We start from the raw sequence: 12887 nt of genomic DNA on the forward strand, positions 1-12887 counted from the left end.
TTGCCGTTCCAAACAAACACACAAAATAGCCAACATTGTCGACGCTGCCGTTTCTAATCCTGTTTAGCAAAGGACTTACTTTAAAATCCTAATATTACCGGGCAGCGTAGTGTGTCTGTTTTGGCACTCTGTCACTTCCTCCGTAGTACGTGTGACGTCACGACGCAGCTAAACAAAGCGCACGTGCTTGGCGCATGCGGTCACACAACTCAGTTTAAACGGGTGATCAATATCAGTCCTAGATAAAACGCCACACAGACCCAAACAAACACACCTAATATAAAAGACAATAGCTGCCGATGCAATAGATTGCATTTTAAAAATATAAACTTCTGAATGAGGCTTGAATTTGAATGGACCATTGACGTCTTGTGGCATCAGTCCACCCATAAACTCTCCAGGCTGGGATCAGAGACAGACTAATTGCTCTCCAGGAGAATAGAGGCTCTTTTCTGAAGTCACAAGCTATTAGGTCTACCTTCCACACAATGCACCCCCCGTCCCTTCCACTCTATTGTCTGAGCTTTGCAGAAATAAAGAAAGCGGCATATGCTGGCTGTCAGTCCAGCTGTCAGCATCTGTCGCTCCCCAGCCAGATGCTCAGTGGGCTAGGAGGGCAATCCACCTCTCACAGTCAACTGATCTTCAAGGAGGGAGGAGCCCAGTTGTAAATCTGCCCCACTGTGTGTGTACTCAAAAGTTAGAACCATGTTGACATATCGAAAAAAACATTTAAGAGCCAATCATAGCTGATAGTTTTGGTCTATTTTAGAATCAATATCGCAGAACACAAGATACATCAATACTGTTCAATACAGAAGAGAATTAACATGACTAAGAAAACAGAGTTAGTCACACTTGAGGACTAACAATACAAGACAAAAGAAAGACATTAGGGGGTCAGAACAGATGCTGATGAGCACAACAGATGAGGTTTCAACTCATCTTTTGGCTTTAAATTTTCAGTCTGTAAGGAGCGCTACCACAATAGGTAAACAAATGTGACTGTTCAGCGCTAAATGAGAATCGTAGTAGAATACATTTGTCATAATTCCGTATGTATTTGTCTGATCCAACACTAAGCAAAGTTCAAGTTGATATTAGCTATAGTGATACCGGTACTAATGTTTCAGGCAAATCGGAAAGAAAAAAAGGAGCCTATTGCACTGCAAGTCAAATTATAGCTTCATTAAAATTACAAGTCAGAGTATTTATTTACTATTATTAATTCATTTGAGCTCGGGTACGAATTGAAGTGGAAGTTGTAATACTCGATAACTAAAAGAGAAATTGCCAGTAAATGTGTAAAAAATCAATAAAAGCCATAATAGCTGCTTAACTTTGTCAGTATGTTTATTTTATTTTCATTTAACAGTAAAAGCTAATTACACAAAATTCTCAATAATATATTTTAAGGGAAAATGTGTGCGTTTTTTTTTTTTAAACCATGTTTTGTAGTTTATAATTTTGCAAGTTCACCTTGCCTGTTTTAACACAATGGCTTTGTGTAATTTATCAACAACCAGTAAAAGGTTAAGACGTCTGTCTTCATCTGTCCATCGCGTCGAAAAGGCTCCATATTATCCGTTGTAGTTTAACCTGGGGTGTTTTGCAAGGGTTGTTGTGTTGCCAAAATGTGTTAATGTTTTTCCACAAACATCACAAACAGCATCTTTGCTGCTTGTGGCAGTGAGTGAAATTGTGCCATACATAACCCTGTTTAAATGCCGGTGCTTGTCTAAAGAGTGAGACTGTGTAACTAACCTGCTAAGCAGCATGCCATTGGTGCATTGATGATGATACAATCACCTAAACAGAAAACTAAACAGAAAATATTTTAAAATGAAGAAGGATTAAAACTGTCTGATTAACAATTAATTATTATGACAGCTGTGTTTTAAATTCTGAAATTATTTCACAATGGTCCACATAATAGAAGGGATGGATGTTGAGTTTTTTGTGTATTTTTAGTGGATTTTGTACGCCACAGTCAAATTTTATTTGAATAATAAAGCTGCTGATTGAGTATTTATGTGTAAAATTAAATCAACAAAAATGCTCATCTTTTTTTGGTAAAGTACCTGTTTTGACAGTTTTGGATATTATGTGCGGACAAAAATTTTGTGAACTAAGTGACAATGCCCACTACTTGCCTGACATGCATATCTCAATGTATTTCATCTTTAAGGGAATGTACATTTAATTTGTAGTTACAAATCCTAAACATAAATCCTAATTTGCCAGTGAAGAATGTATGATAGCAATGATAAAATGCACACAACAGATAAAAAGGGGGAAATTTCATTTCTGTTCATTTACAACCATTGTCCACATGTTCACATGCAGGTAAACACAATTAATATTGATGGGAGGCGTGTATAGTCAGCACACAAGGAGCTCTCATTGGACATTGTCATCTTCTTCCACCTCCTTCAACTTCTACAGACTCTTCCTTTTCCATCTCCTCCCCTCAGTTCACCCCCCTCTGTGTGCCCGCCCTCCCTTCTCCTCTTCTGACCAAAGCTTGACTCAGGAGAAACAGAGGCAGATGTTCCAGGAGCACACGACAGCCCACCCCCCACACCTCCCATTTGTACTGGATCAGCAGTTAACCCCCGGAAAGAATTGACCATACAAGCACGCACACACATACAAAGAACACCGCTGCCCAAATCTGCGCTGGCTCAACAGTTGTCCAACTCAATGAACAACACACATACATACACACCGAGAGCTGTCCAAATCCCCCTCAGGGTCCCTGATAGTAGCCACCCTGGGGTCAGGCCTTGTGTCAGCGTCCAGAGCCCAGGGTCTCTCTGGGCAGCTGGCCTGGCTAATCCTGCTGCTGGAGGCCACTGGTTCCCAAACTAAAGGCCAAGGACCCCCAGGGGGCCGCAGGGCAGGGATCTCAGGGAGTGTGCGATTTGTTCCCAATGCCGGGGGATTTGTTTGTTTTTGCCTTGTTTTGGATGCAAATCAAACATCATATCCTGGACTATACTGTGGAATGATGTCTCTTGGGAGATGTCAATTCAATCATTGAGTTTTTAAGTCATCGTTAAAAGCAGATTGATATTCAGTTTCTGCGGTAATACACTCCAAAATACACACACACCCACTCCAAGCTTGTAGAATAAGATACATAAAGGAGCCTGAAGCATTATTTGTTCATACTTAATGATAAGCCTTCAGCTTCTGTACTTGTTTGCCTATACCAGGGTTCGGCAACCCAAAATGTTAAAAGAGCCATATTGGACCAAGAAAACAATAAACAAATATGTCTGGAGCGGCAAAATATTAAAAGCCTTATATTAGCCTTATACAGTAATGAAGGCAACACATGTTGTATGTATCTATATATTAGCCATTGTCAAAATGATTAAGTTGGCTACAAATCCATGATGAGCCTTCATGAGTTTAAAAAAGGCATACCAAAAAGGCATCGCTTCCACACGGGGTTCCCCAGGGATCTGTTCTCGGCCCTCTTTTATTTTCGCTTTATTTATTGCCTCTTGGTTCTGGTTTTAGGAAACATGGTGTTTTATTTCATTTGTATGCTGATGACTGTCAGATTTATTTTCCAATGGTGCAAAATGGCACTTTCTGTCAACTCAGTGAAAACTTGAACAATATAAAGTCGTGGCTTTCACTTAATTTTCTAAGCTTGAATGAAAGCAAGACTGAAGTCATGGTGCTCGGACCAAGTAGCCACGCCTCCCTGAATGTTGACCTCGGTTCATTGTCTCCGTTTCTTAAGAACCATAAATATGGGGGTTAAATTTGATTCTGATTTTAAATTTGAGAAACAGATTTCTTGTGTTGTACGGGACTTTTATTATCAGCTTCGCCAGATTGCTAAGGTGAAATCTATTGTTTCACGCTCTGATTTGGAGAAATTGATTCATGCTTTTGTCATAACTCGGCTGGATTATAGTAATTCTTTGTATGCAGGCGTCGGTCAGGCTGCACTGGCCAGTCTGCAACTTGTACAAAACTCTGCAGCTCGACTCCTGACTAAAACCCGCAGGCGCGAACATGTCACACCAATTTTAGCATCTCTTCACTGGCTCCCAGCACATTACCGGATACATTTTAAGATATTATTATTTGTTTTTAAATGTATAAATAATCTTGCGCTGCCATATCTGTCAGAACTGCTTCAGCCTTACAGTCCAACCAGAACCCTCAGATGAGCAGACCACCTGCTTATAGAAGTCCCAAGATCAAGGCTAAAGCTTAGGGGTGACCGAGCATTTGCGGTGATGGCGCCCAGGCTGTGGAACCAATTACCACTTACTATTAGACAGGCCCCTTCACTTACGGATTTCAAATCACGCCTTAGAACATTTTAATTTTATTCAGCTTTTAATGTGCAATGACTGTTTATGACCTCGTCTTTTATTTATTTTATTTATGTGTTTCTTTTATCTTTGAATGTAAACTTATTTTGCTGTTTTATGGTATGTAAAGCACTTTGGACTCCTTTGCGGATTTTTTCAATGTGCTATACACATAAAATTGATTGATTAAATGTTTTATTTTCCCTGCAGTGCAGCCTTTAGAGAATTTCATATCACGTGACTATTCTGTTGCACGATGCGGCTTCAAGTTTAACTTCATTACAATATTAATTAATTAGAAGAATATTTGTGTCATGTTTGTCTTCCCACACAAACCATATTAAAACAAAAAATATATTTCCTCACCCATTTATTTTCAAACCTTTTCTTAAAAAGCTCCAGGGACCCACTAGGGCAGCGCTAAAGAGCCGCATGTGGCTCTAGAGCCGCGGGTTGCTGACCGCTGGCCTATACCATTGTATAATATTGTAAATGAGGCAATGTATATGCTGGTGGGAAAAAGTAGGAATGCCACACCTAATTTGACCCTCATGACCGTTCTGTGGTACATTTACTGTAAGTTAACAGGTGCTATTGGTACATTCTTGGGCTACTCCACAGATCTTTCTGTCATAAAAATAATGAGTTCATGATTAATGTTAGAGCAAAGACCTCTATAAGAGCTCCGAAACAGTTTAATCCCTTCAGACCCAAATTTTTTCTGCTGGGCAAAAAAACTAAAAACTAAAAATAAAGATCTGTGCTGATTTTTACTCTACTCAAACACCAGAACAAAATGCAATTTTGGGGTCGGGTATATTTCATGCTTTTATTAGTTATTTTTAATGTTGATGTGTCTTTAATGAGACATGAGCACTTTACGTCATCCTTTTTAAAGTTGTGTTTATCAGTCATTTTCAAAGAGCCAAAAATAGCAAAGAGGGCGTGCCAAACCTCATGATTTGATTTCGATGGGGAAAGTTTCATTCAGTCATCTCCCAGAAGTAGCAATAGCAACCAAATTCAGTGTATTTAAAGGTTTAGAGACGCGAACGCATGATGTCCTTCAGCAGCATGCTTAGGTCTGAAGGGGTTAAATTAGAGCTGTCCCGACTAGTCGGCGTTGTCGACGTCATCGATGACGTAAATGCGTCGACGGGCAAAACATACCGTCGACGGGTAATGATGGGTTAAAAATAATTACATGCGGATAAAGTTTAGAATGGCAGGCGCTCGCGATACAAGCGGTTGTTACTGGCACCCCTAAGGGGGCCGCTGTTATTTCAATGTGACCGGCGTTGTCAGATTGAGCAAAGAGGAAGAAAGTGGGCGAGCGAGCGAGAGAGAGGGAGCGAGATCGGCAAGTTGGAAAAGTGAGCGGGTAGCGCCGAGTTGAGTGACTTCATCCCCCACGTTTTTGTTTTGGTCAATAAAAGTATCCCTAAAGCACCATCCGACGCCTCTCGGTGTTTTTATGCACGCCGCTGCCTTCCCAAGGAGGAAATCGGACGAACCCAGACGAACCGACGACAACGAGCCAAGTGAATCGCCGGTGAGGAGGTAAAAACACCGCCAATTTCCAAAAAGGGCAGAGATGGGTAACACGTGAAAGTGGCATAAAGCCAAAAAAGCGGACCAGAATAGCCAGAGCCTGGAATTATATCAAGGAAAATATGGAGGGTGCCACTGTGTGTAGTCTTTACTAAGCTGAGCTCGCATACCACGGTAGCACGTCGGCTATTAACGAACACTTGAAGCGCCGTCACCCAAGTATAATTTTCGAAGACAACAAGAAACAACAAGCTAGCGGATTGTAAGTCCATACAACTCTCTAACGATTTTTTAAATGGAAGTTGCCTTTACGTGCGTCGTATCAACGCGCATTTTTATTTAATAAAATAATTAATATAATTATATACTTTTAAAAATTATTATTAAATTTATTAGGATCATGGAAGCTCCCACTTAGCGAAAATATATACATATATCCTGTATATACATAATATAATAAAAAATATATATGGAAATACCACTGGCCTGCTTACTGTAATCCATGACTGCACTAATGTTAGTTATTTAATATTACAAAGTTTTATATATAGTACTATACTATAAAATTAATACTATATACTTAATTTTTGTTACTGTGGGTATGTGTATGTGTGTTTCATTCAAAATAATTGTGGTAATATTTCAGTGTGCCCTCTGCGTTATCTTCAGGTTAAAACAAACAAAAGTTGAACAGTTTTTCCCCTCCCCAAAAAATGCGGAATGCACACCGGAAAGAGCATCTGAACTCACAGAAAGTATTCTGAAAATGACTGACCGGGACATTGCAATTCATTTTAACATTTAGAACAATATAGACAATGACATACTGCAAAAAGAGTAAGAATTGTTTTGACTCCTGTTAAAAAGGTGAAGTCACAGTGTTTCCGTTTACATTTTTTGCACCAGTTAATGCCAGCAGCATTTGATCTCATTGTTTGTGATTTATTATTGATATTTATGTTATTTATTTATACGGTAATAAAGAATTTAGGTGTTCCAAAATGTTTTTTGTGAATTAATAAGCTTTAACAAAAAATTCATTATTAAATTAGTAAAAAAAAAAAAAAAAAAAATTAGATTAGTCGACTAATCGTAAAAATAGTCGGCTGACTAATCGGGAGGAAATTAGTCGTTTGGGACAGCCCTAGTTTAAATATTGTGGTTGCAGTTTGATATGATCTAGAGTAAGACTGTATTATAATGTGGGGAAATTTAATATTTGTTAACTTTTGCAAGTGATTGACATGTAACTGTAAAATAACATTTCAATTTTAAATTTTTTTTTTTTTTTTTTAAGAAAAAAGTTAATCTTTTTAAAATAAATAAATAGGAGAATATTTGTTATTAAGTTATCATTGCCGTCCAATGACAACAATAGACATCCAATTCATTTAAGCATTGGCTATGAATGCTCACGTTTTAGTGCCGTTGACGGCGCTAGACCTCCAATCCATTTGTCAGACTTGCCAGTCAAAATGGATTGGACGTCTAACACTGTCACTGGCAGCCAATGGGTTCAATGCATGCTATGTAAAGGGTTACAATATATAATCTATTCATATGTTGTAATATTTACCATTTTTTGTGTGTGTATGTTCCATGATGTATGTGAATCTATTGTATTTTCTTGTTTTCTTTTCAGGTCAGTTATTTTGTTTAAAATTTAGTGTTATGTCTTCCATCCCACAATTTTGTTATGAAATCAGTTAATATGGCTCCATGGCGGTTTGAAAAATCTTAAATAAAACTCCATGCAATAAATACACTTCCTTCTCATGTTCATTTCTTGTAACAATTATAGTCCATAAATAAATTACAAGTACTGTATACCTAAAAATGGGGAATAAGAGTAAATCACTCTGTATGTGACAAAGGCAGGGGTGAAAGTTGGCCAGAACGGTCAGGAACGCAGTTCCGGTATAAGATTCAGGGCCGGAACTGCGTTCCGGTATATGATTCAGGGCCGGAACGCTGTTCCAGGATACGGTGCTTTGATTCCGAAAATATGACGGCAACTGTCAAAACGCTATGTAAAAATACATATGCATTTTATCTCCATGAAGAAAACAATCTACCAACATCCGATTTACATACACAAGTGTTCACAACAGGCATAATAAAGGGCTTGTGTAGCGTAAGCCGGTTCCACCGATATTTATTATTTATTATATTCCACGGACAGCATGGAGGTTTCCCCAGCTGCTGCAGTTATCTGAGTCTGACGATGATGAGTCAGGTCAATGTGCTAATGCACGCAGCAAAGCAAAACGCCTGGACTCATTTATCCGTTCAATTGGTTGACATACTGAAATGTGATCAGCAGAGATAGTTAGCTCTGATTGGTTCAAATGTGCATGTTTTCTGAAACAGCAAAAAAAAAAAAAAAAAAATGTTGAATTGATGCAACAAAAAAAGGGCAATGCAACAGAAAATAGATAAAATCTTTAAGAGCAAGGCAAGAGTTAAGGAGGCTTTTTTAAATCATATTTAGTTTTATTTGCTCTGATGGGGGAGGTTTAGAACATCTTAGCTGTCAATGTGCACTTTGGACTTATACAGTGCTGCTCGAAAGTTTGTGAACCCCACAGCGATGGTCAGATTTTTTGTAAAAAAAACTAAAATAACCTTATTAAATGTTAAGTTATACCCAAATCCACAATACTGACATTCCAAATAATGGACTGAAACAAAAGAAATAGTTATATTGTCATTCTTTATTTAACAAAAGTGGTTGATTTAAGAAAAACTCAGATATCATGTGTGCAAAAGTATGTGAACCCCTTCAGTTAATAGGATATTGCGCCTCCTTTTGCAGAGATTACCTCAACCAAACGGTTTCTGTAGTGACTAATCAGCCTCTCACATCTACTTTGGGGGATTTTTGCCCATTCTTCCTTGCAGAACGCAGTCAGTTGAGAGAGGTTTGATGGGCGTCTGGCATGAACTGCTCGCTTCAGGTCCCGCCACAGCATTTCAATGGGATTTAGGTCAGGACTTTGACTGGGCCAGTCCAGAACACGAATCTTCTTCTTTTTCAGCCATTCCTTGGTTGTATCGCTGGAATGCTTTGGATCATTATCATGTTGCATGATCCACCTTCTGCCAAGCTTTAACTTCAAAACAGATGGCGTCAGGTTATGTTCTAGGATTTGACAATATTCCTCAGATTTCATGATTCCCTGGACTATGTGGAGTTGTCCAGGTCCTGAGGATGAAAAGCAAGCCCAGATCTTGACATTCCCACCTCCATGCTTCACTGTTGGGAGAAGGTTCTTTTGGTGGTATGCAGTGTTGACTTTTCGCCAGACATGGCGGTTTTGGTTGTGACCAAACAGTTCAATTTTGCACCTACATCAGTTGATGAAAACTCTTTTTAATTTAGTCTCGACAACACAACTGTTAAAAAAACAAAAAAAAAAACTACTGAATTGATTGATTAGGAAATCAGGTTGAAATAATAGAAAATTCCAAAATGTTGAGGGGGTTCACAAACTTTTGAGCAGCACTGTATTTGTTCATTTATGTTAGGCTACTTATTCATTTCCTTATGATAAAAAAAAGCCAATGTTTGCGCGATCTTCAAAATATATTCCATTTCACGCATAATATAAGTCATTTGTACTTATTTTTCTGAATTTATGTTACTATCTTTATTATAAAGAAACAACAAAAAGTAAATGTTTACATTAACTTCAATTTTATTATACATCTTATGTTCTTAAGTAGTTAAAATTTGTTATTACGGTAAGTATGTGAGGAAATGAGGAAAATAAAAATCAGGAGATTGAGTTTGGGGTTATTGCTGTTTTTGTTAACTTTTATTTTGCAAATCATTGAAAAAAATACAATTTTGAATGGAAATCAGTTTTTATATGTGTTACAAAAACGGATTTTCATTCAAAATTGTTTTCTTTGCATTTCAGTAGTGTTGAACCCCCCCCCCAAAAAAAAAAAAAAAAGAAAAAGAAAAAAGAAATAAAATTTCTGCCTTCGTGGCGACCTTCAGATCGCGGAGTTCCGGGAAGAAATTCTAACCACTTTCACCCCTGGACAAAAGCAGCAAATTTCACACAATAATTACAAGAAATTAGGATCATTATCTCTGCGTGGATCTCATGAGATTGTGTTAGGGTTCCCTATGTTGTCTTCGGTGAGTATATGTACATTTCAAGTGAGTCACAGTCCATCATCACAGCAGTCATGTGTTGATGGCCTCACTTTGATTTTTGCAGATTGCCACGCGATGTGCAACCGTGTGTGTGATGGTGATGATGCAGGGTTTCCCACGACAGCCATCCATCCATTTCTTGGCACACACACTGACACACACACGCACACACACAGGCCATATGGCCACCCCATATCTTCTGCATGCCTCCACTGTGATCTGCCCAACATGCAACTGGTTGCTCCCCTATGCCAGTTGTACTGAATCTCAGTGGAGTAAAACAAAACAGCTGAGATAGTAAACACAAATTCTGAGAGATGCCTTGAAAGAGAGGAATTATTTTTACGGAGATGAGGGGTGGTGTGTGTGTGTGGGGGGGGTGCCATTTGGTAGTTGGTGTTGTGATGTTTGGGGGAGCAGATGGCCGGGCTCGAGGAGGGGCGTGTCTTGTCCTTGCGACCCTTCACAAATCACACAGTTCTCCCCCGAGGGGCTCGCGACTCGTCCTTCAATAAGAATCAATGGGAATTACTTGGCCAGAGAAAGGGATGAATGGGCGGCGGGGCGCGAGACCTCTTCCTTTGTTGTCCCGGTGCGTGTCACAGAGCCCCTGCTCCACACACGCACATACACGCACGTGCACACGCAGCTCCACGCGCACACCCGGAACAATGTGCAAAGCACTCCAGTTAAACAATCGATATCCAGTTAAACAATTTCTCAAATTTGCGCACACGCACGCGCGAAGTGGGTGGGTTGGAAGTACACAATTCCAGAATTAAGAAACGTGGTCGGATGAACGCGCAGAAGTAGTTGGCTGCGGTGGGAGGTCCCGGAGCTACCTTCCAACCCACCATACGTCCTGGTCACGCTTTGCAGCCATAATTGCAAAATGTGTGCTACGTCATGGTGATGAATGACTGATGGAATATGGAGGCAGAGGAAGAGGCACGGGGCACCTCTGATAGTAGCGATGAGGTGAAATAATAAAAGCCTTAAAAGGGGGATTTGACGACACACCGCACAAAGAAGATCCGCAATCTCCTAGTTAAATGAAAGCAGCCTCATATACCCAAATTTTCGTACTATAAGGCGCACCTGACTATAAGCCGCAGCCCACCAAATTTGGCACGAAAACGGCATTTGTTCATGGATAAGCCGCACTGGACTATAGACCCTACTCACCTACGTCACAAAATGACGTGTCGCTGTATCCGGCCGCCATATTGTCCATATTTTTTAGACCTATTCTCATTGTTTTCAATTAGTCGTGCAAGTTATAGAGCAATTCATGGAAGCCCCGGTGTTATCTGACGCTGTAAACTCATTGGATGCGTTGCATAAAAGGCGTTATATGGAAAAGCTTCAGTTTATCCATTCGCCAGATCCATATTTGATGCCTAAATCGATGTTTTTCGACCCGCCGTCTTCGCAGTCTTTGACTGACATCTGCTTCCCTGATATTTACAACTATCTTGTCCACACAAAATCAGCCTATTCTCACGAAAGTTTGAAAAACTTTAAGAGCTTGGAGGCTTATAAATACTTCGTTGCTGGTTGGGTGAAACAGGTCCTCGTCCACGAAAATTCGGCAGGAATCTATCTTGTGCTCGGGAAGGTGAGTTACGAAATTTTCAATTCAAAATCTTTTGTTCTTGCTAACATCCACTGTTAAGTCTAATGTATTTCATGTCACTCTCACTACATACATATATAATATGTAATAAATATGAAGTGCGACAGCGCTACTCCAGATTGTCCCTAGTTGAATTTATTTTTGGCTTTTGACCTCAATAGTAAAATTGTAAATTAATTGTATGACAACTGTCTTATTATCCCCTTATAATTATATATTTTCAGGTAGTTCATTCACAACGTCTGAGTGTATGTTGTCGGCGATTAGCCTAGCAATGATCTTAATTGTGGTTGTCAGCCCAAAACCCTCTAAATATATATTAAATGCATCTTACCAGATATAAAATGACTACTACATAATCTGTGGTAGTCGTTTGGAGCCCAGTTTTCTTGTCGAATTGCAGCAATCCATCTCGCTCTCCTCTCCGGGTCTCTCGGAATACGGTAAAACTTCAAGTCTCTCTGTCTGTCTTCTGTTTTTGCAACCGACCGCCACACACGACTTCACCATTTTGATTATTAATGTTAACGAACAGAAAAACAAGCCATAATAGGAGGAATTTACGAAGCGCTAATGCATTAACATGAAGAGTAGACGGACAACATGGCGCGGGGGCGTGGCTGTGACGTCACGTGAGTAGGGTCTATAAGCCTCAGCTGTCCTCACTGTATCATAGGATATTTACACCAAAAGGTATTAACCGGTAAAACTTTATTTGACAGCGGCATCATACGACTGACTGTCATAAGACCAAATGAACCATCATTAAACTTTGAACCAATTGGCTGCAAAGCTTTATTGCTTCATGAAGCTTCATTTGGCCATCACTGCTCCCTTGGGGGAGAGAGTCAACCTCTGCTGCCACCTGCTGTCAACACTGTTGTCATCCAACATGCCTCTTTGCATGCATTGCAGCGCTACAGACGTAAATAACAATCAAAAATCATGTTCTGTGCTAAATATTTCTTCAGTTACTGTTCCAGTTGTTTCATCAATTGCTAGTTATGGTATTTGCTAACACTTTATTTGACAGTGGCGCCATAAGACTGTCATTACACAATCATAATTATGACATGTCTCTGTCCTGAGCATTCATGAATGCTTATAACAGATGTCATTAAGTATTATCCGGCAAATGATCTCACTTTTGAATGGATGTAAAAGATCCAAGATGGAAATAAATGGAGTTAGT

At 39.5% G+C, this 12887-nt stretch overlaps 1 protein-coding gene across 24 annotated transcripts in view; it reads right to left on the reverse strand.

The window, feature by feature from the left end:
* fam120b (family with sequence similarity 120 member B) overlaps positions 1-12887 on the reverse strand; it is a 145805-nt gene that overhangs the window by 34655 nt on the left and 98263 nt on the right. For 4 of the 24 annotated variants that reach the window (XR_009061043.1, XR_009061053.1, XR_009061032.1 and 1 more), the window contains exon 1: positions 80-135. The exons of 17 other annotated variants lie outside the window; for them this stretch is intronic. The gene's annotated coding sequence lies outside the window, so the exon portion shown is untranslated. Of the gene's footprint in view, positions 1-79; positions 179-12887 lie in introns of those variants that run through there. 3 more of the 24 variants (XR_009061038.1, XR_009061023.1, XM_057817371.1) reach the window with 3 other exon arrangements.

Source organism: Corythoichthys intestinalis, chromosome 1, assembly GCF_030265065.1.
Source record: "Corythoichthys intestinalis isolate RoL2023-P3 chromosome 1, ASM3026506v1, whole genome shotgun sequence".
In the NCBI taxonomy this organism is placed as follows: Eukaryota; Metazoa; Chordata; class Actinopteri; order Syngnathiformes; family Syngnathidae; genus Corythoichthys; species Corythoichthys intestinalis.